We start from the raw sequence: 26,755 nt of genomic DNA, 5'->3' as shown, positions 1-26,755 counted from the left end.
AGTTTGAGCAGGAACCCTGGGCCCAGATCTGCCCATCATAATGTTCTTCTTGTAGGTTTCTAGGACCCTCTAGATCCTTCTATTTCCCCATTTTTCCGTGCTTATCTCACCTAGAGTCCCAATAGGATGTCTTCCCCTCTGTCCCACTTTCCTGGTAAGTGAAGACTTTCATGGGACATGCCCTTAGGGCTAGTGCCCAGATATAAGTGAGTATATATACCATTTGAGTCTTTCTGCTTCTGGGTTAACTCACTCATTATGATCATTTCTAGTTCAATCCATTTGTCCACATTAAAGAAATGCTCAACCTCCTTAGTCATCAGGGAAATGCAAATCAAAACCACTCTGAGATTCCATCTTATACCCATCAGAATGGCTAAGATCAACAATTCAAGCGACACCACATGCTGGCAAGGATGTGGAGAGAGAGGAACACTCCTTCATTGCTGGTGGGAATGCAAACTAGTACAGCCACTTTGGAAATCTATCTGGTGCTATCTCAGAAAAATGGGAATAGGGCTTCCTCAAGACGCAGCTATTCCACTCCTTGAAATATACCCAGAAGATGCTCCAGCACACAACAAGAAAATTTGCTCAACCATGTTCATAGCACCCTTATTCATAATCGCCAGAACATGGAAACAGCCTAAGTGTCCCTCAGTAGAAGAATGGATAAAGAAACTGTGGTACAATTATATGTGTCTTGATGTGCTCATCTTTAAAATGGAGATAATTATATTCATTTCAGAATATTGTTCTAAGTACCTATTCATGTACAGAATGAATCTTGCTTCCTGAAAGATAGTAATCTTTTAGTTAAATGCCAGTATACCCAGTTTGGAGACTATAATTAAAGACTAGCACAAACCATGTGGCTGATAAGGGAAAGTAACAGGTTTCTCATAGATCTGATGTCTATCAAGTCCAAGAACAGTCATTAACCAACCTGCTGTCTGGAGAAACCCTACCTTGCTCCAGTGTTCAGAGATGGCACCGTGAGCTCTGCCCTGATATGGTGAGAATGAGTCTCAAACATTTTTATTAATGCATTAATCTCATTATTAAGGACACATAGACTGACATTAGCAGCTTGTGGATTACAATTTCAACATATAAGTTAGGGTCATAAACATTCACATCATAATATCTCAATATCATTAACTTTTTTCATGCTAGAATTATTTTGCAAAGGATAATTTTTTAATACATTTGAGGGAATCTGCTAGGATATTATTTTTAATTAAATTTGTTCCTTGACAATTTCATGGATGTATGAAAAGCATTTTCATTATTCTCACCCTAATTATTCATATCTTCTACCTTCTTGGAGGCCCTATTCCCATTTTCATGTCTTTTTGCTTTGTTTTGTGACTCACCATGTTTAACCAGGACTTCTTTGTGGTCATGTGTTTGGAACAATCTGGTGAGGCATGGTGAAAGCACCCCACTGCATTAACAACAGCATATGATGTATCCTCTTCTCCAAGATCTATCCATAGCCAACTGTCTAGCAGTGTAGGGTAGGACCCTGTCAACATGAACTGCCTTCTGAGCCAAATGTTACAATCTTTTTTTTTTTTAATTAATTTAGTCTTGTTACATCTCAACGTTTATCCCATCCCTTGTATTCCTCCATTCTTCCCTTCCTTCCATTTTCCCATTATTCCCCTCCCCTATGACTGTTCCTGAGGGGGATTACCTCCCCCTGTATATGTTCATAGGGTATCAAGTCTCTTCTTGGCAACCTGTTGTCCTTCCTCTGAGTGCCAGCAGGTCTCCCCCTACAGGGGACATGGTCAAATGTGAGGCACAAGAGTACGTGAGAAAGTCATATCCCACTCTCCACTCAACTGTGGAGAATGTTCTGACCATTGGCTAGATCTGGGTAGGGGCTTAAAGTTTACTGCCTGTATTGTCCTTGGCTGGTGCCTTAGTTTGAGTGGGACCCCTGGGCCCAAATCTGCCTAGCATACTGTTCTACTTGTAGGTTTCTAGGACCCTCTGGATCCTTCTACTTTGCTGTTCTCCCATGCGTCTCTCATTTAGAGTCCCAATAGGATGCCTTCCCCTCTGTCCCAGTTTCCTGGTAAGTGAAGGCTTTCGTGGGACATGCCCCTTGGGCTAGTATGCAGATATAAGTGAGTATATACCATTTGATTCTTTCTGCTTCTGGGTTAACTCACTCATTATGATCATTTCTAGCTCAATCCATTTATCCACAAATTTCGGGAATGCCTTGTTTTTAATAGCTGAGTAGTATTCCATAGTGTATACGTACCACAAAATGTCACAATCTTGAGACACTCAGCTTCACTCCCTTGTGAAAGATCATCCCAGTTTGTCCGAACAGTTTACATTTCCTCTACGAGTCCTGAAGAGGGCCAGTAGACACCTGTTAGAGTATCCAACCACTACATATCACCTGCTGTATACAACTTTGTCTTACTTGTATATGGCCTCAGAGAGGGGCTAGAATATGTAGGCAGGGAAAAGACTAGGTACAGGGGCTCTACCTATGAGGCTACTGCTACAAGGAAGCTCTCATCCCTGCTGGTAAAAGCTTTCCACTTGTGGCCTGTTGGAGGATGGGCACTCACAAACCTATGGGTAGCTGCTAACCTATGTTCTGTACAGAGGCCCAATAAATGTATTGGTTCTGCAGTATGAACTTCCCAGTTTGTCCTAGGGATGTTAGGAAAATGGGTAGACATTACATGCATTTCTCTCTGGGAAAGAATTTTAGCTACAGACCCAGAAAGCATGTCTGCAATACATGCCTTATTACATAGAGCCCCAGTCTTGTGTTGGTCTAGGCTTCTATGAGGATATTTATTTCCTTCCTAATCAATATATTCAACTTTCTACTTAGGTTAAATATTGATCATTCTGACTGGGGACAGTGAACTTCTTTCCTAATGAACACATCACCAAAGGAATCTATGGCCATGTAAGTCTAGGATAATTAGGACCTAGTTCACTAACAGAAGCTATCACTTTGGCAGAATGTCAATATAATCTCAAAATGGGGACTTTAGTGACATCTTCCTGCTATTGATTGAAAATAGAAAACTGACTGAGATATGAGAAAGTTCAATGGATGGGAATAGGAAACTGGCGAGTAGAGATATTGGGAAAGCGGCTAAGGTGATTCCCCATGAATAAAGAGTGCTAACTATGCCAAAATGAGCCATCAGTCACTCAAGCAAGTTGGTCTGCTGTTTCATCAGAAAAACTACCACATAATATTGTTTCTGGAAATTTTATGAAGCAATGGTGGATATGTTTGTTCCTTATCACTTCACTGTTAAACCAAATATGTCTCTTGCTAAATGACCATGTCATGTAAACAGAAGTCATGCTAGTTTTACTGTTATAGCATGTGAAAGTGAGGCAAATTCTCATGTGTAGGTCTCCGTGTTTCAATAACCAATGTACCTTAAAGTTCAAATATCACTCCTGGATGAGAAAGACAGAAATGGCCTATGCTTCCAAGGTGCTCTCCTCCCTCACCCCCCCCCCCACCCCCCCCACCCCCCCGCTCCTTTGCTTTCATGACACATTTATCTCTAGCTGTCTAACAGACATTTCAGAAACCTACGTCCGCATGATGACAGTGTCTTTTTTTTTTTTTAATATTTTCTCAGCCAGTCTCACTGGATTCAGATTAAATAGAGCTACAGACAGTCATTATACATAATATTTTTACTCTCACTCTATTACTTAATTACCTCCTTGCTTATGAGATCAAACAGGTTTGTCAGAAAATAACACAAACACAAACATGTGTGCCCCTTGGTAGTTTTTTTGGCTAGCTTTACTGGTATAAAATCTCTATACCCAGACATGTGGTCCACAAAACCATCAAATGCTGCTACTATTAATACTATTTCTGCTGCTGCTGTTATTACCTCTGTTGCTACTACTATTACTATTACTCCTGCTGCTACTATTTTGCTTTTCTGTGAGTTTTTCTAGAGCACTAGGCTGCTTTTTATGTATGCAAATGCTCACACTGTGGAAGTCATTTGTCAAAACAAATCCTTTATGTGCCATGACATGTTGATTTAGTTAAAAGCTCATATATGGCTTAATATGAATGATAAAGATCAAGTGACATTTCAGCCACAGGTATTCATTGTTAAAGTAATCATAACAATTGTAATAAAAGTTTACAGAGTAAAAGTATTGTCCATCTGACACTGAACAGTGAGCTATGGTCACATTGGCAGAGCAAGTGAGTGTTAGCATAGTAAGAATCGTCAATAGTTAATAATTATAAATGTGTTTAAAATGAATTTATTGAATCCCAGTGTTGATGCAGGTACTCAGACCCACTTCCACGTGTAGTGAGACACAGTACTAATAACTGTTCAAAGCCATGGGACAATTTTTGCATGCTCAGATTCCAGCTACCTCTCTGAAACTTTCTTCCCTTCAACAACTGTGAGTAGTACTGAAAAGACTTATTCTTTTTGCAGTTAACCTGGAGGACAGCCTGTGACCTAAGCATATAATATGATTTTACATTAATGCCACCTACAATATCCAGAATAAAACCCATCTCTTACATTACTAACAATGTCTGATAAGTGATCTGATAAGCAAAATGGGGAAGAAGCACTCTTTTTTAATACTTTTTTCTTTGAAATATAAAATCATTCATATTACATCTCAATTGCTATCCCATCCCATGCATCCTCCCATTCTTCCCTCCCTCCCACTTACACCCCATTCCCCATTCTCCTTCCTTATGACTGTGACTGAGGGGGACCTCCTCCCCCTGAATATGGTGCTAGGGTATCAAGTCTCTTCTTGGTAGCCTGCTATCCTTCCTCTGAGTGCCATCGGGCCTCCCCATCAAGGGGACGTGGCCAAATATGGGGCACCAGAGTTTGTGTGAAAATCAGTCCCCAGTCTCCACTTAACTGTGGAGAATGTCCTGTCCCTTAGCTAGATCTGAGTAGGAGTTTCATGATGACTGCACGTATTGTCCTTGGTTGGTGCCATAGATCGAGCAGAACCCCTGGGCCCAGATCTGCCCATCATAGTGTTCTTCTTGTAGGTTTCTAGGACCCTCTGGATTGTTCTATTTCCCCATTGGAAGGAGCGCTTTTTAGAGAGTAGGAGGTAAATACAAAAGGATGTGGGTTAATAACAATGAGGAGATGAGGGGGAAAAAGACAAAAAATCTATTAGCAATTTACAAAAAGACCCTAACAAACAAACAAAAACAAAACCTTTTTTTATTATGAGATGACAATGTTCCCTTTAAGAACCAAAGACCAACTAACAAAGACGCAATAGCACACATAAGAAGCCTTTTTTTAAGTTGTGGCTAGCTCTTCCCAAGAGACTAGCCAAAAGTATAGCCAATAACTATTGCCCTCAGTTATTTCCTAGATGTGGAAGACAGAATGCACTTCAGGCTCAGCATCCAGAAAACCCTGAGCTGTACCTTCCAGAAGGCACAACAGGCTTCCAAAGGAGAGAGACAGTCTACGGTCTTACTGGGCTGTAAATCCTGTGGACTACATCAATGATCAAAATGACACAGTAACCATGAGAAGCAGAATTGGCATGCGTACTTTGGTGGTAGCCAACAGATCTCTAGTTTGACATAAAACCCTATCTTATCAGCGTGAGACCACAGCTAGAACCAGAATCCAAGGTAACTCCTCAGTCCCTGGGGACTCATGATTGTGAGACTGTCACATGTTTAACAGTTATTGCAAATGTGCCTTAGGGAAATGAACTGCTAGTTGAGTATTACTAGGGTAATATGCCTATTCCATATATTCCACATTTCCAACATAAATGCAAGTGAATGCTGATCAGTGGTTGCATTTATTGCAGGATGGTAATAATAGTGAGGCACTAAATTTTTAATAATAAAATCAAACACGCTCTTTGAAAGAAACAAAGTGGAAGTGGATGTGGGAGAGAGGGAAAGTAGTAGGGAACTAGAAGGAGACAAGTCTCTTTTCAATATAAAAAAAGAGAAAAAGGCAACTGTTCTGAGGTTATAACAGAAAATTTTCCCTGGATAGTATAACAGTAAAGGTTATGCTATGGCTTTGGCTTCTTATCAAAATGTTTAGGGGCTATCAGGCATTGACAAAATCATATACATATTTATGATAAACTAATTTGGTTATGTGCAAATAAAAATTACTTCTGAGTGCTAAGTAGAATTTATAACTTACTTTCATCAAATTTCACTGTCATGTGGCTTTTGAGTTTTTGTAACATTAATTGGTCCCAGTGGATGCTGTCCAGTGAGAAGCAGTTTACTGTAAAAGGCCACAATCTAGACAAAGATAGGACAGCTTCTATCAGCAAACTAGAATGGCAACCTCTTTCAAAAATGATAGCCCAGTGGTCTTTTTCATGAGAGTTCATATGAAATGATAAACAATTCTATTAAAATTCTAGAAAAAAACAAATCAACTTTCAGAAGATAAAGCGCCTTTTACCTGTTTGTCCCAGAAAGATCCAAAATTGGCCTAATTTGTATGCCCCTCCCCCACAGCTTGGTTTAATTTTTTTCTTCACTCTTTATTGAATTTTACTTTAATTTTCTGCCTTGAAGCAACCATCCAATCATTAGCATGCTACTCTTGAGATCACTGCAATATAAAGCAATAATTAATTCTATGTGCATTCTGAATTTACTTCTTGCTGAAGTTTTTTAGAAGTCTTATTCAGGAGACTATGAAGAAATGTACATTGTACATTGAAACTCCAATAGGGAAATCTCTCTGTTTTTTGTTTGTTTTGTTTGTTTTTCTTTTTTCTTTTCTTTTCTTTGTTTTTTTTTTTTTTTTTTTTTAGACATGGTTTCTCTGTGTAGCCTTGGCTGTCCTAGATTTACTTTGTAGACCAGACTGGCCTCAAATTCACAGCAATCCATCTGCCTCTGTCTCCCGAATGCTGGGATAAAAGATATGCACCACCACGCCCAGCATTTGTTTTTTGATTTGTTTTGTTTTGTTTGGGGGGGGGGAGTCTCTTAATGGAATGAGAAAAGTGTATTCTAAGGTTCTGCAGTTTCTCCTTGTCTGCTGTCTGCCACTCTTGAACTGATTTGTTGCAAATGGAATTCTTTGGGCCCCTCTGCTGATCTGTTGGTCAGAACTTCTATAGGACTGAGATTTGAGGGGTCTTGTGGGTGGCCATGTCTGAAATATGTGCATTGAACAGTTACATTTTCACGCTATTATGGAGCAGGGAATCATTTCCCCTTTGGGAGGGTATAGTTCAAAGTAACCTAGTTTCTAATGACAAGGCACAGGTTGCAATTTAATAAAGCATATAAAGGTTCTCTTTTAGCTTCTCACCTATGTCTTTGAAGCATTCATATATAATAGAATTTATCTAATAAAAGCCGGAGAGTTGTTGTGATAACATATCTTGTTATGCTATGTTTTGTTGATGGCTCTGGGAGGTATGCTGTTTTCTAGGGAGAGATGGGCAGGAGTGAACCTGAGGATAGAGGAGAAGAAGGGGGAATTGAGAGGGGTGGAGGTAGGGAAAGCTGAAGTTAAGGCGTATCATATGAGAGAAGAATAAAAAATGAAGAAAATTTTTCTTTCTCCACTTACCATATTGGAAAGCTCAGATAACCTTTACAGAGAATCACAGCAGAAGTGGTGTGGAGAAGGAAAAGTCACTTTACCTTCTGAAAGTTGACTTTCGCTAACATGTTTACAGAGTTGGTTATCATTTCATATGAACTGTCATGAAAAAGATCATGAGGCCATCATTTCAGGGAGAGACAATCAGTCCAGTTTGTTAGTAGACGTGCCCTGTGCAAGGTACGATTTCAGGAATTAAACCCTTTGCACTTGGCAGCATACACCGGCATCAATTAATGTTAGAAAAGCTCAAAAGCTACATGACAATGAAACTTGAGGAAAACATGGTGAATCACAGTTAAAATAGGATGGGGAGAGTTACTAAACCTCTGAGAACCCCTCAGACAGTGGTAGGTGATAGGTAGAATCCTGTTCCACAGATTTCAATATGATCATGTTCATTGTTTGTATTGGTGTGAAGTCACATTATGATCAATGCTGTCCAAGAATGTTGATTTCCAGGAGCTAAACTGTCTTTATTGTCAAAGAATAATTAAAATAATAAAAACATCTTTAAGTTTAAATGCCATATACTGTAGATCTCTGAGGTTACTGAAGACCTTATCTAACTATATCTCTTTATTTATCTATAGAATCACATCTATCTGTTACACCTAGAATGTATATTCTTGTGATAAAAATAGACTAGTAATTGACATGATCATGAATTGATCAACTAACAATTAACTTGTATAACTTGCTTATCCGAAACTGCCTGCAACAGCACTTTCAAAGTACTGGAGGTAAACCTTGTGTTCTACTTAAGTTGTATGGGTACAATACCTCATATTAGAGTAGAAATGTATATAATATGTGTGAAGAATAATCTTAAACTTGAATCTTATGCCAATGTATCAAAATTAAACTTATTTTGCATCAATATACAAAATTCTCCACCAATGAATTAAAAATGACCTTGTGCATAACAATTAAGGCCTTTAGTTGAGTAGACTGAATAATATGCTTTTTGTTCTATCATCCCTATATATTTCTATATTCCTACTTCTTATTTTCAACCCTTATCTCAAAACAAAGGAAGATTAAAGAGTGACATCCCTGAGTCCAACCTCATTTTCTCTCTGAATATGAGCAATAGTAACTTATAACCAATACCCAATGAAAATAAACATCTATCGCCCAAGAAAGCAGCTAAAAACCTACTCATACCCTTAAAGGAAATGGGGTGTCATTCTCTTAAGGTTTCTTCTAGATGATTTGGGATGAATATTACCTTTGTAGAGTCCCAAAGAAAATTAGTGAAAATAGTTAAAGAAGCAAGGAATAACATTTGTGGTCCAGTTTCTAAATGTTGAAAAATTATGGCATTAATAGAAGTCCTATGTGGGACAGACAGTATGAAATGCTGGACCAATTGGGATCGAATCTTTCTTTGAAGCTGTCTTGGGACCTGTCCTGTTCTGATGAGGAATAGCAGCTGAAGCACTTGGTGCTGGAACATGAAGGATGCAGGATGTCAGTGTCCCTCAAAGAAGATGACGAGCATCAAAAATCCTCCTTATGGAGATGGCTTCAAATGTGGCAAACAAGCCACTGGACAAAAGGTCCTCATTTCTGCCACAAACAGAATTCTGCCTAAAAGTGAGTAGGCTTGGATGCAGGCAGAGTCGACGGCCAAACTCTGCTAAGCAGGGTAAACAAGTCCTCAATAGTTACCACTTTACAAATATGTCTGCCAGATATAATGGGCCAGAAGGCTGAAGTCAATGCTCCAATGCCATAGAGAGATTTGGGTGACAGACAGCAAACTGTCTCTGTCATTTTCTCATTTTGGAAGCTGCTAACTTGCACTCTCTGTTTACTCAGAAAATTAATTTTATTCCTTCTCAAGTCCCTCACGGGGTTGAAGACCAGGTAGTTTAATTTTACAATTAAGCTTAGTTGTTTAGGTGTTAAGATGTTTTTAAGTCTAGATAGATGTTTAAATTGATGAAGATGAGAAATGATAGATATTGATTTACATTCAGAATTTTAGATGCAGGATAGGAAAGATGTTTACTTCAAGGTTTCCAAATACAAATAGGCAAAACTTTATAAATGTAACATTTAATAGTTCCTGATTATTTCATAGTTCTTCTTACTATGTGTAGCTTATTTTATGTATGTTTAATAGTATAAATGTATGTGTAAAAAATGAAAAATGTTTTTAAAAAATGTTGATTTCATAGTTTTAAGACTATGTTAGAGAACCTAGTACGGATGAGTTGTGCTGAACGTTAGGAGAAAACTTTAAGCTACGTGTCAATGGGTTATAGTTGTGATTTGAGGTCATTACATTTTAAAACCGTGTTAATGTTTAATAATGCAAATATGCTACAGTGGGGATGTTGAAAATACAGCTCCCAGTATAATTATAAACTTGATGACACAGCACATACAGTAAGTGTATATGATTTAGAAAGCCAACTATATGTGAAATAACTATATAAATTGCTATTAGAGACATTTTAATGGGAAATATAATTCTAAAATTTGGGCCTGGTACATAAATTCCTAACCACATTATTTTAATTTTTTTCTCCACTGTTTCAAGATGACATTTTTTTCTATATCTACTGAATGCTGTGTTGAAAACCAGCAAGATATTAACTTACTGTCAACACTGAAAAACAAATTAAGAGTTATCACTTAAGGATTTTAATGATGTCTATGAAGCCAACACCCAATAAAGTCATGATGTCTAAGATAAATTATTAATAATGTATTTCTATCAAGCCACTTTATTTTATTGCCTTGTGGTAGAAACATTTAATTTGGAAGAAATATACATTTTAGGTCACTTATTCTGTCATTCATAGCAAAGAGATGGAGATGGAGAACCTCACACAAGGACTGTAAGTCAGAAAAAGGCAAGGGTCGTATGTCTCTTTCATAAGTAGAAACTTAAGAAGTTAAACTGCATGTGTAATATGGATTTACAGACTTAGAATCAGGTGTGGGTTTAATAAAGACAGGTCATATTTGACTAGTGCTTTCCAATACACATATTGAAATATTTTTCTGTACACATTAATTGAGCAATTAAGGAAATCAAATTTAAAAGTGTGCAAAGCTTCAGTAGGATTGTTTTAATAAGTGTATGCCTTTAACCACAGCATTTAGGAGGCAGAGGCAAGTGCATTGTTGTGAGCTCAAGGCCAGCCTGGTCTACAAAGTGAGTCCAGGAAAGCGAGAGATACACAGAGGAACCTTGTCTTGCAAAAGCAAAAAAAAAGATAAACTGTAAATGTATTATATAGCATAGTACGTAATGCATTTATATTCCATTGATTTTGTAGTAAGTTAACACATTCCTAGTTACACTAAAAGAATCAGGCACACTATGGGCTAAATTCTTTATTTTCTTCTCCATCCCATCTATGGAAGCCCTATTACCCAGTCATTTTAGAATGTGATTCTCTTTGGGACAGTGATTCAAAAGATGTGACTAGACCAATTTAAGGGGATAATCCTTAAATGGAAGAGCAATGGATCTTGGAAAGAGGGAAGATAGGGGGTAACTCAGAGGACTGAAGGCAGGGAAGGCTGGCATCCAGATGTATGAGAAAATATTTTAAAAAGTGATGGTTAGGTAAAAGGAAGGACTCTAGGGAGAGCCAATGGGTCTCTTTTGGAGGGGAAAATAAAATAGATTATGCTTGTGGATTGGCAGCAGCTGGGGACAGAAGCAAGAGAGCTCAGGGAGGGACAGATGGTTGGAGAGAGTACTGGGAGAGACAAAGTATATAAGAAGGTGTTTAGGGACTGTGTGAAAACCTAGTGAGGTAGAAACTTCCTGAAGTCTACAAGGGTGATAGCAGCGAAGATTCCTAGGAATGGCAGATGCAATGTGTGAACTGGCCAACTTTTGCAGCCAGGCGAGGCTCCCAGTGATGGAACTGGGTTCCATTCAGTTAAATTGTTGGCCGAGGTGGTCCTATGGACATCCCTAAACAAACCAGGCTGATGCTCCAAACACTGACAGCAGAGGAGGACAAATCCACACAACTCATTGCACATAGAGAGGTCAAGCTGGGGCTGTCTTGGAGCATTCACCTCTGTGTTCTGGTCTTTTTGGTGAGAGAAGATACTCTGTAGGCTATGAAAAGAGAAACCTGGACACTAGCCAGCCACAAAACTTTGAATCACAAACTTCCATGCCTAGAAAGAGGTCTTGCGGCAATCAATGATGGCACAGAGGTTGTGGGAGTGACCAACTACTATCTGGTTTAACTTGAGGCCCATCCCACAAGAGGGAGTTATGCCTGACACTGGCTGTATGATCAGGACCCAGAGACTGGATAACTCAAATACCTATGGTAGACCCAAATGTGACTAACCTACACCCCCAAATGATTATTAATGATTTTCTGCTGTTCACAGGCGTCAATGCCTTGTCTAGTCATCACCAGAGAAGCTTCCTTTGACAGTGGATGGGAATGGGTTCAGACACCAACAGTCAGATATTATTTGGAGAGAGATTTAATTTAAAGTGGTGGTCTTTATCCAGTTACTTCCCTCTCATCTTTGGGAACTCTGTGGAAGACGTGGAAAGATTGTGGGATTCAGAAGGGTAGTGGGCACCAGAACAGCTTCTCTCACAGGGACTCAGGGACTGAAGTGACATGCATGGGGCCTGCAAGGTTTTTCACTATGTCCATTGCACATACGTTATTGCTGCTAGTGTGTGTGTGTATGTGTGTGTGTGTGAGTGTGAGTGTGAGTGTGTGTGTAAGTTCTTACTGTAAGCATGGCTATCTCTAACTTAAACCTGCCCTTGGGACTCTTTTCCTCCTTCTGTGTTTCCTTTACCAGCCTCAATATGAGGCATTGGCTTGTCTTATTGCATCTTGATTTGTCTGGCTGTTGAAGCTTGGAGACCTGTACTTCTCAGAAAGGAAATAGAGAGGGAATGGATTGGGGCAAGGGGTAGTGGAGGAAGGCTGGGAGGAGTCGAAGGATGGTAAACTGGAGGGGTATATTTTATGAGAGAATCTATTTTCAATGAAAAATAATTTAAAAATAAAATTTTCTCATTGAAAAAGAAAGTGAACTTTCAACTTCTAGAATTGTCAATAAATAATAGTTTATTATTTAAACCATCTAGTTTGATTTATTTTGTATGATGTGTATACTTTAATCAAACTAACACAAAAAGGCTTAGCTTTGCCTAAACATGTAATTAGGACTGTCCTGTTATTTTGTCTTAGTTTTTGTATATGAATACACTTTTAAAAATTAGTACTATTAAGAATTTTTAATTCCTTCCACACACATTTGATATTTAAATTTTTTAATATATTATCTTTCACTTACTGGAGCAATCATTCTTTCACCCGTATAAATAGTGCAATTTTTATGAAATGCTTTTGTGTATGAAACTTGGTCACCAGCCTTCCTCCAGGTTTTCTGCAGGTTTTTTTTTAATTAGAAGGGTGATTTCAATTTTTTGTTGTGCTTCATAGATTTCAACTACATAAAGATAGTTGTTTTGACAGAAGTAATGACAGCACTTTTCTGTAAATATCTCATTAAAAGTGTGGATGTTTGATTTCTCCTTGACTATAATTGTAAGAAAAGAAGCTATGAGGAATGCACTTGAAAGTAGAATCATTTTACTTCTAACATTCCTAAATGACAAAGACAGAGAAAGAGGACAACACAGATACATAATACTGCTGAGGAGAACAGATTTATAAAAACTATATATTAAACATGGTACAAACATGCTCTTGTAGGAAAGAAGAAAACATTAAGGTTTGTGTTTTTATGTTAATCATAAAATTCTGTGATATTTAATAATTTGAAGATAGATTTTAAGAGATTGTAATTTAATCTTCATCAAATTTGTTAAATGTTTTTGGAAATACATGTGTGTGTGAATATGTTAGCATACAGCACATAAACACACAGAGACACATACTTAAGTACCGGTGTCTCTTAGCTTCTTTCTTCCTGCTTCACTAAACTGCTGTCCATGTGTGCGTTTGTTTTCCTCCTGTTCTGTGTGTTTCTTTCAGGTGTTGGATGTTTTAAGATAGGGGCTCACATAGCTCTGGTTTGTTTCAAATTCACTACCTAGGCAAAGAGGTCTTGTTACTGTTTCCAGGCTCAAAGTGCCGAAGTTATAGGCACATATCTTCATACCCATTTATTTTGCTTTTATTGCTGCTGTTTGGGTTTTTGTTGGTTTGTTTGTTTGGATTATTTTGTAAAATTAAATCAAGGCCTACGAAAGTGATTCAGCAGCTAAGATTAGTTAGCTTACAATGCCAAGGACAGGAGCCTGGTTTCGTCCCTCCACATGTGAAGCTGTAACAGCCCCCTGGAACTTCAGCTTTGGAGGGATTTTATATCCTCCATAGCCTCTTTCGCACCTTTGTGCATACACACATATTTTTTTAAAAAATTAATATATATTTAAAAGTAAAATTAATGCAAGCAAGATGACTCTGCAGACAAAATGTACTAGCAGTGCAGGTGAAAGGCCTTGAGTTCCCTCCCTAGAGCAAGGTGAAGGAGAACCCACTCCTGAAAGTTACCCTCTAAAGTACACGTGCTTATTGCATGACACACAAACTATCAAACCGAACAATAGCAACCACCAAAAAGTATTTTTTTTTTATGAAGCCAAATTTATTAGTGAGTCTGTGATGAAGAGCAGGAATGCTGGTAGCTTTGTAGACAGGGTTAGCACTTATATTATTTAGCCACAAACTTGAAATGTGCCAAGAGAGCTGTGTACAAAGGTGTGTCTGTGTTCTGTTCAGAGGGATGAAAGGTGCGTGGCATGTCTGCATTCCAACAGGATCACACAGCAATACTGCTGGGATAAAAGTCCTCTACAGCCTCCATTTGGACAGAAATGCCAGTTGGTCACAGCAACACTGTATTGCTATAATAATAATGACAGTAACACATTTTATGTGTGTGAGAGTAGGCATTTTCTTTCTGTTAAAGTAATTAAAATTGAAAAAAAAGGTAATTAAAATTGTTCTAATTTTGGTCAGTAATGATACCATCTCCATACATGTTGAGTAATTCTATTCAATGGTTTGTAAATTGACTATTTTTGTTAGTTATGCATTATCAGAATATCCTTTCATATTCACTTTTGTAAAACTATTTGCAATTATTAGACTTCTATTTGTAATTAAAATTATATATATTTGTACTGATAGTTTTCATTCAAGAAAACATGCATTTTAGGGAAAAGATTTGTACTTATTTTAATTTGTGACAGAAAAAAATTCATCATATAGAAAATAAAATGTAGTTTAGTAAAAGGTATAATTATGTTTTAAGAAAATCAAATATAGGTGTACTTTATTCCTTTATCTGTTCTATAAATTTCAAATTTACTAATATGTATACATTTTCTATACTTGTAATGTGGTGGTTCTATTAGTGCTCTGAATTCTCTGCAAGCATATTTATTTCATTACATTTCTAAGTGATGGACTATATAAACAGACCCAAGCTAAACTATGTGGCCATTTGCAAATAATCTTTAAGTAGTACAAAAATATGATTCATAAAATAAAACCAAATAGAAAATAAATGAAATCTCAGTCCATTTAGAAAATCTTTAGTGGGAATCTAAAAGTGCAAAATTTGCTGTAAAACTCAGGTAGAATACAATGGTAAAATTTAGTTAATATATTAATAATTTGGGAATTGATATGTAGTTATTTTCCAGAAGATACCCATGTGTTACATGTCAAAATGTAAGTACACTATATGTGACATGACTAACAATTGAAATGATATTTTAATTTCTATCTAAATTAGTAAGAGATAAATGTGATAAGGTCAACTGTAGTAATAACCAAAGTAATGATAAACTGAATAGGTACACACAGAGTAGTGGCATTTTTAAATATCAGTGTGACAGCCCCCCTACCCTATGCTTCTTCCCATGCTTCCTTTCCTGTGGATCTTTCGCACTTTTTTCTGTGATGTTCCTTGCGATCATAATTATGAACATACCTGGGGCCACAGGGAGCTACATGGGGCCAAAAAATAGAGGGGGAGTACAGAAAAAAAGAAGGGTCTGAGGGTGGAGGGAGACTGATTAGGAGAAAGATTGATGGCTGGGTATGAGGGAGAAAAGATAGTGTGGGGTGTTCATCCAATCATGGCACATTATAGATAACTAGGATATTATAAAGATGAATAAATAAGAATAATCATGGATACCTGCATAATAATTCATTAGCCAAACTGCTGAGCCTGAAACTAAGGAGACTCTGGAGATACTATACAGAACGTAGAACCATGTCTTCGTTGTATTAGACTTTGCGTGATCAATTCCCCCAAAATTTTCTATGCTGAAGTGAGAATTAGTACAATATGGCATAGATTGATGTTCAATAAAGTATAAATTATGACTGATGGGGCTATAGAGTGGATGTCTATGCAGGGTAAGGCATGAGAGAGTAGTGCACACAGCACTGCCACTGAGGTAAAAAGTGAAGTACTGACTGTCTCCACAGTGTGTTCACAAAGCAATAACAATAAGCAACTGAATTGTTATTTCACGATTTAGATTAAAATGTATAGAGTAGTCATGTGACAAACATAGCTTCAGGAAACATTTGGCTGAACACTGATTGCTGTGATAGATTTGAAAGAATTTCATCTTTGCAAGTAAGGCAGCAGTGGAGGAGAAGAAGGCTCTCTCAATAGGAAAAGGCACAAGGAAACAGCAAGCTCAATGGCAAAATGAACCTGAGTTGTGCTGCATTGCCAAGGCGAGGTCAACTTATTTTATTAGCAGCTCTGAAACTTCTAAAAGGGTTTTAATTGAGAAGAAATGGCCAGCTTTTTTGTGCTTATATCAACCAGTCCCTGGAGGCATGATAGTCCTGGGAAGGGATTATTTCAGTTAAAAATGTCATTATACTAAAGCTTTTTTCAAACACAGAAACTCAAATAAAAACAGTTATTTCCACAACTCTGTATACTGCCTGGTGAGTCTTCTTTTGGTCCCACTTAAAGTCATTCACACATGTTTGTGATCTCATGGCTATTCTAATGCATCCTAGACTCAGCAGCCTTTCCTAAATAAAATAGAGACAGCTAACATTGTTAAGATTTTTTTAAGAGCCACAATTAATCAATGGGACCTCATGGAACTGAAAAGCATCTGTAAGGCAGAAGACACTGTCAACAGAACAAAACGGTAGCCTACCAACTGGGAAAAGATCATCACCAACCCTACATCTGAGAGAGGGCTAAAATCCAAAATATATAAAGAACTCAAGAAATTAAACACCACCAAATCACATAAGCCAATTAAAAATGGGAGTACAGAACTTAATAGAGACTTGTCAACAAAGAAATATCAAATGGCCAAGAAACACTTAAAGAAATTCTTAAAGTCCCTAGTCATCAGGCAAATGCAGATCAAAACAACTTAGATGTTCTTTCTTACACAGAACAAAATGGCTAAGATAAAAATCTTAAGTGACAGCACATGCTGGCTAGGTTGCGGAGAAAGCAGAACATTCCTCCATTGCTAGTGGGAGTGCAAACATTTATAGCCAGTTTGGAAATCAATCTGGTGCTTTCTCAGAAAATTGGGAATAGTTCTACCTCAAGATCCAGATATATACCCTTCCCAGCTATACGCAAAAGAATCTCCATCATACAACAAGGACATTTGCTCAACTATATTCATAGCAGCTTTTTTCATAATAGCCAGAATCTGCAAACAACGCAGGTGTCCCTCAAGTGAAGAATGGATAAAGAAACTGTGATACATTTACACAATACAATACTACTCAGATATTAAAACATGCATTCTTGAAATTTGCAGGCAAATGGATGGAACTAGAGACAGTCATGCTGAGTGAGGTAACCCAGACCAAGAAAGACTCCCCTGGTATGTACTCACTTATAAGTAGATATTAGCCTTAGAATACAGCATAACTACACTACAATACAGAGACCTAAAGAGCTACATTTCAAGGATGACCCTAGAGATAATGTTTAATTCTCATTCAAAAGGGAAAATAGAATAGACACCAGAAGCAGTTGAAGAGAAGGAATAGGAAGGGAGCCTATCATAGAGGTCCTCTGAAGGACTCCACACAGGAGAAGATCCAAGCAGATACTGAGACTCACAACCAAACTTTGGGGTGGAACACAGGGAGCCTTATGGAAGAGTTGGCACATAAAAGGACCTGAAGGGGAGAGGACTGTCACAAGGAGACCAATGTTGACAAATCTGGGATGAGCACAGAGCTGTTTCAGAGACTGATGCACCAACCATGGACCATGCATAGTGTGGAACTAGACCCTCTGCTTATGTCTAGTAGATAGGGACCTAAACGGTGTCCTTGTGAGTCTTATAATATGGAGAGTAAGGACTACTTCTGACCTGAGCTCTGGTGTCCACACATTGATCACTTCCCCCTAGCTGTGAGGCCTTGCCAGGCCAGAGAGGAAGAAAATACAGGCAGGCTGGATGGGACTTGATAGGCTGGGGTCAGATGTTAGAGGAGGAGGGAGGATAAGGAAGGGAGGATGGGACCTGGAGGCAACGAGGGAGGGGGGCTTCAACCGGAATGTAAAGTGAACAAGTTAAAAAAACTAAAAAGTAAGCAACAAAAAGAGCCACTTAAAATCCAGTCTTAGAAATCTCAGTACACCTCTTTCAGTTTACACTATTAGTCAAAGCAAAATACAGAGACATCACAGTTCAAGAAAAAGGAAATTAGGTCCTATTTATTTTAATAGCAATTGTTATTGCAGGAGGCAGGGAGGATTTGTTCGTGGTGCTTTTAGCCTTCTTTCCAAATAATATACCTCAAGCTATAAAGAGTAAAGCAGCTGCCTTGGGTTAGGACACTTTTCAACAACAGATTCATTTGTGATTAACAGCATGCAAAGCTTGAGGATGCTAAGAATTGGTGTGTTGATGTTAAAGGGATGGAGTTAAAGGGATCAGAGCATCACCAAAGTGCTGACTTAACCATTCGTCTCTTAAGATCCCCTTTGACTGTAGTTGGATCCCAGCAACTCCCAGATGGAGAAGAATGCAAGCATGCTATCACTGGATAAGAGCTTATGTGCTTCTGTCTTGACACTGTTTCTGGCGTTACTGTAGAGAACATATGGGAACACACTCTGAGGGTGTGAGACCAATGAAGACAATCTGAAACTGTATATTTCTGATTTCACCAGTTTGCATACGCACATGAGGTTATAGACTCTATAACTTAGGCAATTTCTAAATACTGTTTGGCTATTTATATGAACCAGGGCTTGTTTATTCATAGATCATCAGATTTTATCATTAATGTGAATCAGGAGCCTGGACACAGTTTGTTGGGTCCTCTGATCATGGTCTGTATGAGCTTATCTACTGAGATGACATCTCATCTTGAACATTAGTTTTTGAAGCTACCTAAGTTCTCAACACAATACAAATCCTTGAATTAACAGAGCCAAGTCCCTTAGCTTCTAGCTGCCAACTATCCTTGCATATTTTTCTAGAACTAGCTATATCATTCTCTTCATTTAAGCTAGATGTTGATCTTGCAACTTTTTTTGAGTGCTCTCTTAATTAGATCAAACTACGAAGGGTCACCTTATTTTTAACCACTCAAATAAATGGATCAATAATAAATTTAAAGGAGCCATATACTATGTAATATATGTGCACTATGGGGCTGGATTCCTAAGGATATTCTTATATCCTGACTGTCAATGGTGGAAGTCACAGCTTTGAGTTACCACGAAGTCTCATTCAACATTTTGCTGTTGGTCAGACAGATAGTAATAAACAAGCTGAATAAAGTAATAGCAAACACAATGTTTATGGTTTAAATAAGGAATGTTAAACCCCAGGCTCATATTTGGAGTCATAAGCTGGCAGCCCTGTGTAGGAAGGCTATAGATTACTTAGGTCATAGGACCTCTCTGCAGTATGTAAGCCAAATGGAGGAATTTTATGCCTGCTTCCATCTTTCCTTTACTTCTTGATTTACCAACCATAGAGCAAGCCTCATCACTGAGGCGTTCTCTTTCCTGAGCATTGTAGACTATGCCTTCCAAGTGTAGGATCACCATGAATGTTTCTTCCTTAATATTGCTTGACATGTATTTATTTTGTTTGCTTTCTTTTGTAACATAAATATAATTATCACATAGAACAATTAACACTGAGAACATCCTTGACACAATATGAGAGAAATCACAAAGAATTGGGAGTACAAGAATTATTTTCTCAGGAAATCCAGGAAGATCAGAGCCATTTTAAAATTTTTCTGTGTCTACCTCTGTCCTCCAAGCTTACTTGTAAGTTATTATGAATGAAAAAGTGGTTTCAGTGTCACAGCAATTCACTTGATCCACTTTCAAAGCACTGTGACTGACATCACATGGAAGCACGAATTTTGCACAGCATGTTATTAAACTTGATATCACTGCCTGTGGCCAAAGCCAGGTTTTGCCACCATCCTCAGTATGGCAATTAGAATAGCCAAATTAATAGAGGAATTCAGAAATTCAGTTTAAAAGAACTTAGAAAGCAGGACCCAAAGATCCATTGAACACCAAAGTCTGATTTGGCAATCTTTATGTGAAATTAAGGCTTAAATATATGGCCAAGAATCTTTGTATTTATGGAGTCTTGGTCAAAGTGTCGTTCCAACCCCTATAGACTCATTGTTGTCTAGGACTCAGATTGATGTAAACTTAGGGCAGTAATGGATTCACTTATTGAAAATATAGTTCAAAATATATGCTAAAGTTTTTCTCCAAATTTTACTGAGATTTTCCAACACTTGTCAAGGAAACACGTTAATTGGAGAAAGGAAACTAACCATAAATTGCCAAGTCATATGGCATACTTAGGTATGTGTAACAACACATTGAACTCAGTCTTCTTCTTCTTTTTTTTTTTTTTTTTTTTTTTTACATTCTTCTTCTTTTTTTTTTTTATTCACACAATTTGAATGAAAATATGTCACATAAGATGATAAAATGTTTCTGGCCACAAGTTCTTTTGAAAATGATTCTTCTTCTTCTCTTCTAATGAGAAAGTTGTGAATCTTTATGAAAACTTACTTTACTCTTAATAAAATATTAGCTTTTATAATTTATAATTTCTTGTATCTATCCTGTCTCTGAGTCATTCTTTTAAATCTTCCTCTTATTCTTCACTTTTCCCTTTAATTACAGATCCTTTTCAAACATGCCTTCTTCTATTTATATTCTAACCTTACCTGCATTGTGAGAAATTAAAGGTATATATTAAGGGTGTGCCTGTATTCCAGCCAGACCATACTGTAATCCAGAGTTTGTCTGCATTCCAGTGGATCACATAGATCTAGAAAATCTCTGGATAGGATCCCTGGCTGAAATACCTATGTTGCTAGAACTCAGTGCTCTCACGAATATCAGTTCATCAGACTTCCACACAAATTCTGGTGCCCCAATTTGGCCATGTTCCCTTGATGGGGAGGCCTGATGGCACTCGGAGGAAGGATAGCAGACTACCAGGAAAAGACTTGATACCCTAGCATCACATTCAGGGGGAGGAGGTTTCTCTCAGTCACAGTCATAGGGAAGGGGAATGGGGTGAAAGTGGGAGGGAGGGAGGAATGGGAGGATGCGTGGGATGGGAAAGCAAATGAGATGTGATATGAATTATTATATTTTTCAATAAAAATGTGTTTAAATAAAAAAGAATATCAGTTAATCGATAGCATGTTGCACTGGATATCTAGCTTATTCATTATCCATGTCAAGTACATGCGCGTGCAAATATGCATGCATGTGCATGTGAGGCCAGAGGTCCGCAATCGGCATCTTCTTCTTTTTCTATCTTATTTTTTGAGACATGGTGTATCATTGTATCCAACACTCATGAGGTTACCCTGATTTCTGGAAAATGAGCTCCTAAGAAAGACCTGGTGGTCTCTGTCCCAGCATTGGAGTTACTCTTTCATGAGAGCTTTTAGGTGAGTTTTGGGGACCCAAGTTAAAGTCCTCATGCTTACGCAGTACATATGCTACCCACTGCACAGTCTCTCCAGACCTGTCCTGGATATTTTCTTAGCATGTCCGATGTGCATAGGAAACAAACGTTATTATCTTCCAAGTCCATATATGTAGTGGAAAGAAAAACATTATTTAAATGAATATTCTTAGAAACACTATTGTTAAAGAATTTCTAAGAAGACCTGGTATTTGGACCCCATGCCTTAGCCTGGAAATCTGCATTTAGGGCAACATCTTATCCCAAAAGAATCTACAATTATTATAAAAAGAAGAAAACACTTAAAAACCTTATAGGTAGTGGTTTTTTTCCTAATACCAGCTAATTACTAACTACTTTGGCTATGTCGAGTCCTAGATGCTAATCGCAGATTCTACACAGGATGTGTATACAACTGAGGGAAATAATTGACAGTGTTGGAACTTGCTACCCGACGCTTGACCTAGAAAACATTTCCTTTCATTTGGTCATGTCAATCCCTAGTCTACTTTTATCACAGGAATATACATCTTAGGTGCGGCACATAGATATGATTCGATAGAAAGATAAAGTAGGATAGTTAGACAAGGTCTTCAAAAACCTTCTAGACATGCAGAATATGGTATTTAAAAATGTTTTTATTATTTTAATGTTTCACTGACAATGAGACAGGTTAACTCCTGGCAACACTCAGCCTGTCTCCAAGAGGATGATGAGCATCAAGTAACCTCATTATGGAGATGGCTTCAAATACGGCAAACAAGCCACTGGGCAAAAGGTCCTCATTTCCACTACAGACAGAATTCTGTCTAAAAAAGGGCAAGCTTGCATGCAGGCAAAGTCGACAGCTAAACTCTGCCAAGACAGGGTTAGCAAGTACTCAATAGTTCCTGCCTCACAAATATGTCTGTCAGATATATTAGGCCAGAAGGCTGAAGATGATGCTTCAAGGTTATATAGAGTTTTGGATGACTATTCAGGTAGCAAACTGTTTCTGTCATCTTCTCATTTGCAAAGCAGCTAACCTGCAGTCCTGGTATACTCAGGTAATCAATTTCATTCCTTTTCAAGTCTCTGATGGAGGTTGAAGACCAGAATGTCTAGTTTTACAATGAAGCTTAGTTGTTTAGGGGTTAAGATGCTTTTAGGTCTAGATATGTGTTTTAAGATGATAATGACAAGATGTGATAGAGATTGATTTACACTCAGAATTTTAGATTCACCAAGAAAGGAAAGATGTTGTCTTCAAGACTGTCAAATACAAATAGCCAAAGCACTAAGAATGTAACATTTATATAATTCCTGATTGTTTCATGGTTCTTCTTGCTATAGGTAGTTTATTGTACATATATGTAATAATATAAATGTATATGTCAAAAAATTTTAAAAATTAAAAATAAAAAAGAGCACTAAATGAGTGTGTGTCCATGTCAAAGAGAAAACATATTTACGATTCACATATCAAGACTATAGTGAACTCTCACATAGTCATTCACTGCATTTTGATTAGTTAGCTGTCAAAGAACACACAACAATATTTGTATGCCTGAAGACAGTAACTGGACCATTGAGAATAAAGCAAATACAGAGGAAAACATAGTGCCATGCAAAGAAGAGGATAAAGAATAATAAAAAGTTCATAGTTTTCTTGAATAGAAAATGTTTCATGGTTTCACAAGTGTTGGCCATTTCTCAGCCTTTCACTAAAATATATGATTCACTTGCCTAAAACTGCCCACTGAAGAGAAAGAGGCGCAAGTAGTGGGTGACGTATGGCAAAATTTGTGATAACTGTCCACATGCACATGCTGGATTGAGCATACGCATTCCAGTTTTGATTGAGGTTGGCATTAAGATATCCTGGAGCTGGGTCCACAATGCAGTAATCCAGGTATTCCTGAAATTAGATGTCTGATAGCGCCGCGTCTTTGATGTTCCAAGGTTCTGCAGATAACAGGATTCTCTGATTAAGAGCCCTCATGAGATAGAGAACAAAGAAATCAAATAGGGTTTTTGAACATGGAAATTTGTTTTTATCAGTAACGACGTTTTATTATTAAAGTGGCAAGGTTGCTCCAAATGTCCAGGAAATATTGAATGCCTAACAGTGACAAGCACTTACAAGGCAACTTCAATTTTCTATCACGAATGGCTTTTTGTCTGATATACCACACTGTAAAATTAGTTACATTCAGTAGCAGGTCCACTTTTAAATACAGCCTCTCACTTAAAGTGATAAAAACAAGTACAAGCAATACATGAAGCATCCACAACAGTTTTTCATGTACAGCGGCCCTTCTTTATGCTTTGGACTATGTCCCCAATCCCAATGCATAGATAGTGCCAACTATATGTGCTGTGCTTACTCCTATAAACACTTGTAGTAAAAAATGCTAAATTGCTGAGTCAGTCATAATAAGTACTAAGGTAATTAATCGGAACCACTTGTAGAATATAAATGTGTCATGATTCTCAAAAGAGCATGTGATACTACATTCAGTACTGCATTCACCTGTGTTGTAACGTTATGACAAGATCTATAAGGATTGCAGGAGGAATATAAGTGATATGGGTAGGCATTGTGGTGTAGAGTTAGACTAGTTCCAAAGAACATCTGAGCTTTAGCATTGCAAATACCTAATAACCTTGCTTCTCTGTTTCTACAGCCAGGAAGAAACTATCAGATGGATATTCTGCTTAAAGAGAACACTCACATCACCAGAGGGGTCTAGTACATCATTCCGCCTAGAATCAGAATACCAGGTAAGTGGAAACTCTTGGCCTGATGATTTCTGAGAGTCTCCCATTACACATTTCTGGCTACATTTGATCAAGGCAAATTACATATAGGGAATTATATATAATATATTATATATAAAATTTATAATATATTTGATAAATACAATAAATAATATGTGTACATGCATTGCAGCATAGATAAGACAAAGGAGTTGTGGACACAGCTATCACAGATCTCTGTAGCTTTTTCTGTACTCTTACCACACTTGTGGCTGAAAGACTATTTACCATCCTTAGTTGATTGAGGAGAAAGATAATTCTGACTTACTTGGGATGTTCCACATGACAGGAGAGATCAATATTGTATATATCTCTAGACAGGTGTAGTCTAGAAAGACTTTAATAAGAGGTATCATTTGAGTGAGAAGCCCTTCTGGGAAATGTGACTAATTCTGGTGAAGAATAAGTGTGTATAAATCTTCAAAATTTATAACTGTTTGGTCATAAGCAGAATAGAGACTTAGACGAAGTTTCGGAAGAACTATCAATAAACACGTCGGTATGTGGAAATTGTCCTTAGGAAGAAACATTCACCTTCAAGCTAAGAGGACTCTAGGATTCTGATAAGGAGCTCAGTCACAGAGCACAAGTGTTGATGCTGATGGACAGACAAACATGGCTTTGTATCATTTGACATAATTTTACTATTAAATCTGCTGAGTGGTCAAAGTTACAAAAACAATGGTTACTGTGGTTATTTGCTACTTTAAATAAATACTCTAGAGTTTATGATTCATATGGACATTGCCATTATTTTAATTAACTGAATCCTGAAATTATCTCGCACTATAATATTTCTTGCTTTATGTCTGCAAAATAATGAACACGGGAGATGGTGTTCTGTGAACTAAGATAAATGATACCAAATACCAAGAATAATTTTCATTGTCTTGTTAAGGAATGTTGTTCAAGAGACCCACTAAAGGATCCCCATAGACTTCACATAAGGCAGTAGGTCAGGGAAAAAATCAGCAAGACTAGTGTGCTAAAATTTAGAAGAGTTGATACGGTTCATCACAGAAGATTAAAATTTTGAAAAAAAAAAAAAGAAAAGAAATGGCATATTCAGTAAAGTATGTTCAGAGAAAAATAGTTAAATCTAGCTCAGACTGTAACTCTATATATGATGGGCTAAGAAATCTACTGCAGACTGAGGGACCGAGTAAAGACACACACACACACACTCTCAGTCTTTGTCCCAAAGTCTTATGTAAGTAGAGGTAGCTCATGTAATTACTGTAAGACATTGCATAAGAGCTTAGACAATTTTCTGATTCAAGTAAGAATTGGGTCATTTATTTCATTATTGTTACTTTATATTCTCGTATGTTATAAGTGTATTCTGTTTATAAAAATATAATTTGCCTTATGTAGTCACAACATTAATAAACTAGCAATTTTAATTTATGAATTTATATGAACATTTTAAATCATTTAAAATAGTTTACTAAGTCAACTATTTCTTTCCCAATTTCTCTTTGAAAGTTTTAAATGGCTTTTGAACAAATTACATTAAAAACATTTAAATGATTAATAAAATTGTATTAACTAAGTTTAAATGTGATTGAGAGCTTAGTCGTTTTAGCCAGAATTGGTAGTATATTAATCAGTGTCTTCTGGGAAGTGCCCTAGAATTATTTGATAAATGAAAACAGGCTTTAGCATTTATATTGTTTTGACTTAACATGAGTTTTAATTTTACAACACTACTTCTAGTCCTTTTAGACACAAACTAGCTTCTGCATTTACAGTAAACATTAATTTTAAAAACTACTTAATATCCCAAACAAACATATAAAGTCATAATTGGATCCTTTAAGCCCATCTACACCATGTACCTGGCTGCATGTGTTTAGTCAGTCATTCCAACGTCTTGTCTTTCCAGCTAAGCCAGTGTCCTTTTGTTTTGCACTCTGGAGATAGTCGTTTCCAATAACCGGTAGATTTACTTTTAATTCTTCAGGTGCTTTGATCCTTCTATTTCTCATTCTCAGTCACCTCTCATGCTATGCCTTTTCTGTACACTGTATTGAAATGTTCATCAAACTCTGTGGTGACATACCATGCTTTTCCTACTATCATTTTCTGATATTTGTGGGTCTCTGCCAAGATAGAGATCAATATTATGAGAAGTCAGTCATGGTCTACCAGCTTTAAGACTGTATTTTTGAAAGATTTTTGTTAAATATTGGCCTCTGCTACATGCACAAATAATATTAGTGAAGTGTTTTTAAAACTCCAGTCCCTTACTCTATATTACTAACCCATTTCTTACTAATGAAGTTGGAATCTAAGCTAGGGAAATAGATTTTGCAAGATTTCTAATGTAAGCATA

This window comes from Acomys russatus, chromosome 9 (assembly GCF_903995435.1).
Source record: "Acomys russatus chromosome 9, mAcoRus1.1, whole genome shotgun sequence".
NCBI classification, from domain to species: Eukaryota; Metazoa; Chordata; class Mammalia; order Rodentia; family Muridae; genus Acomys; species Acomys russatus.
Note: the sequence above shows the minus strand (reverse complement) of the source record.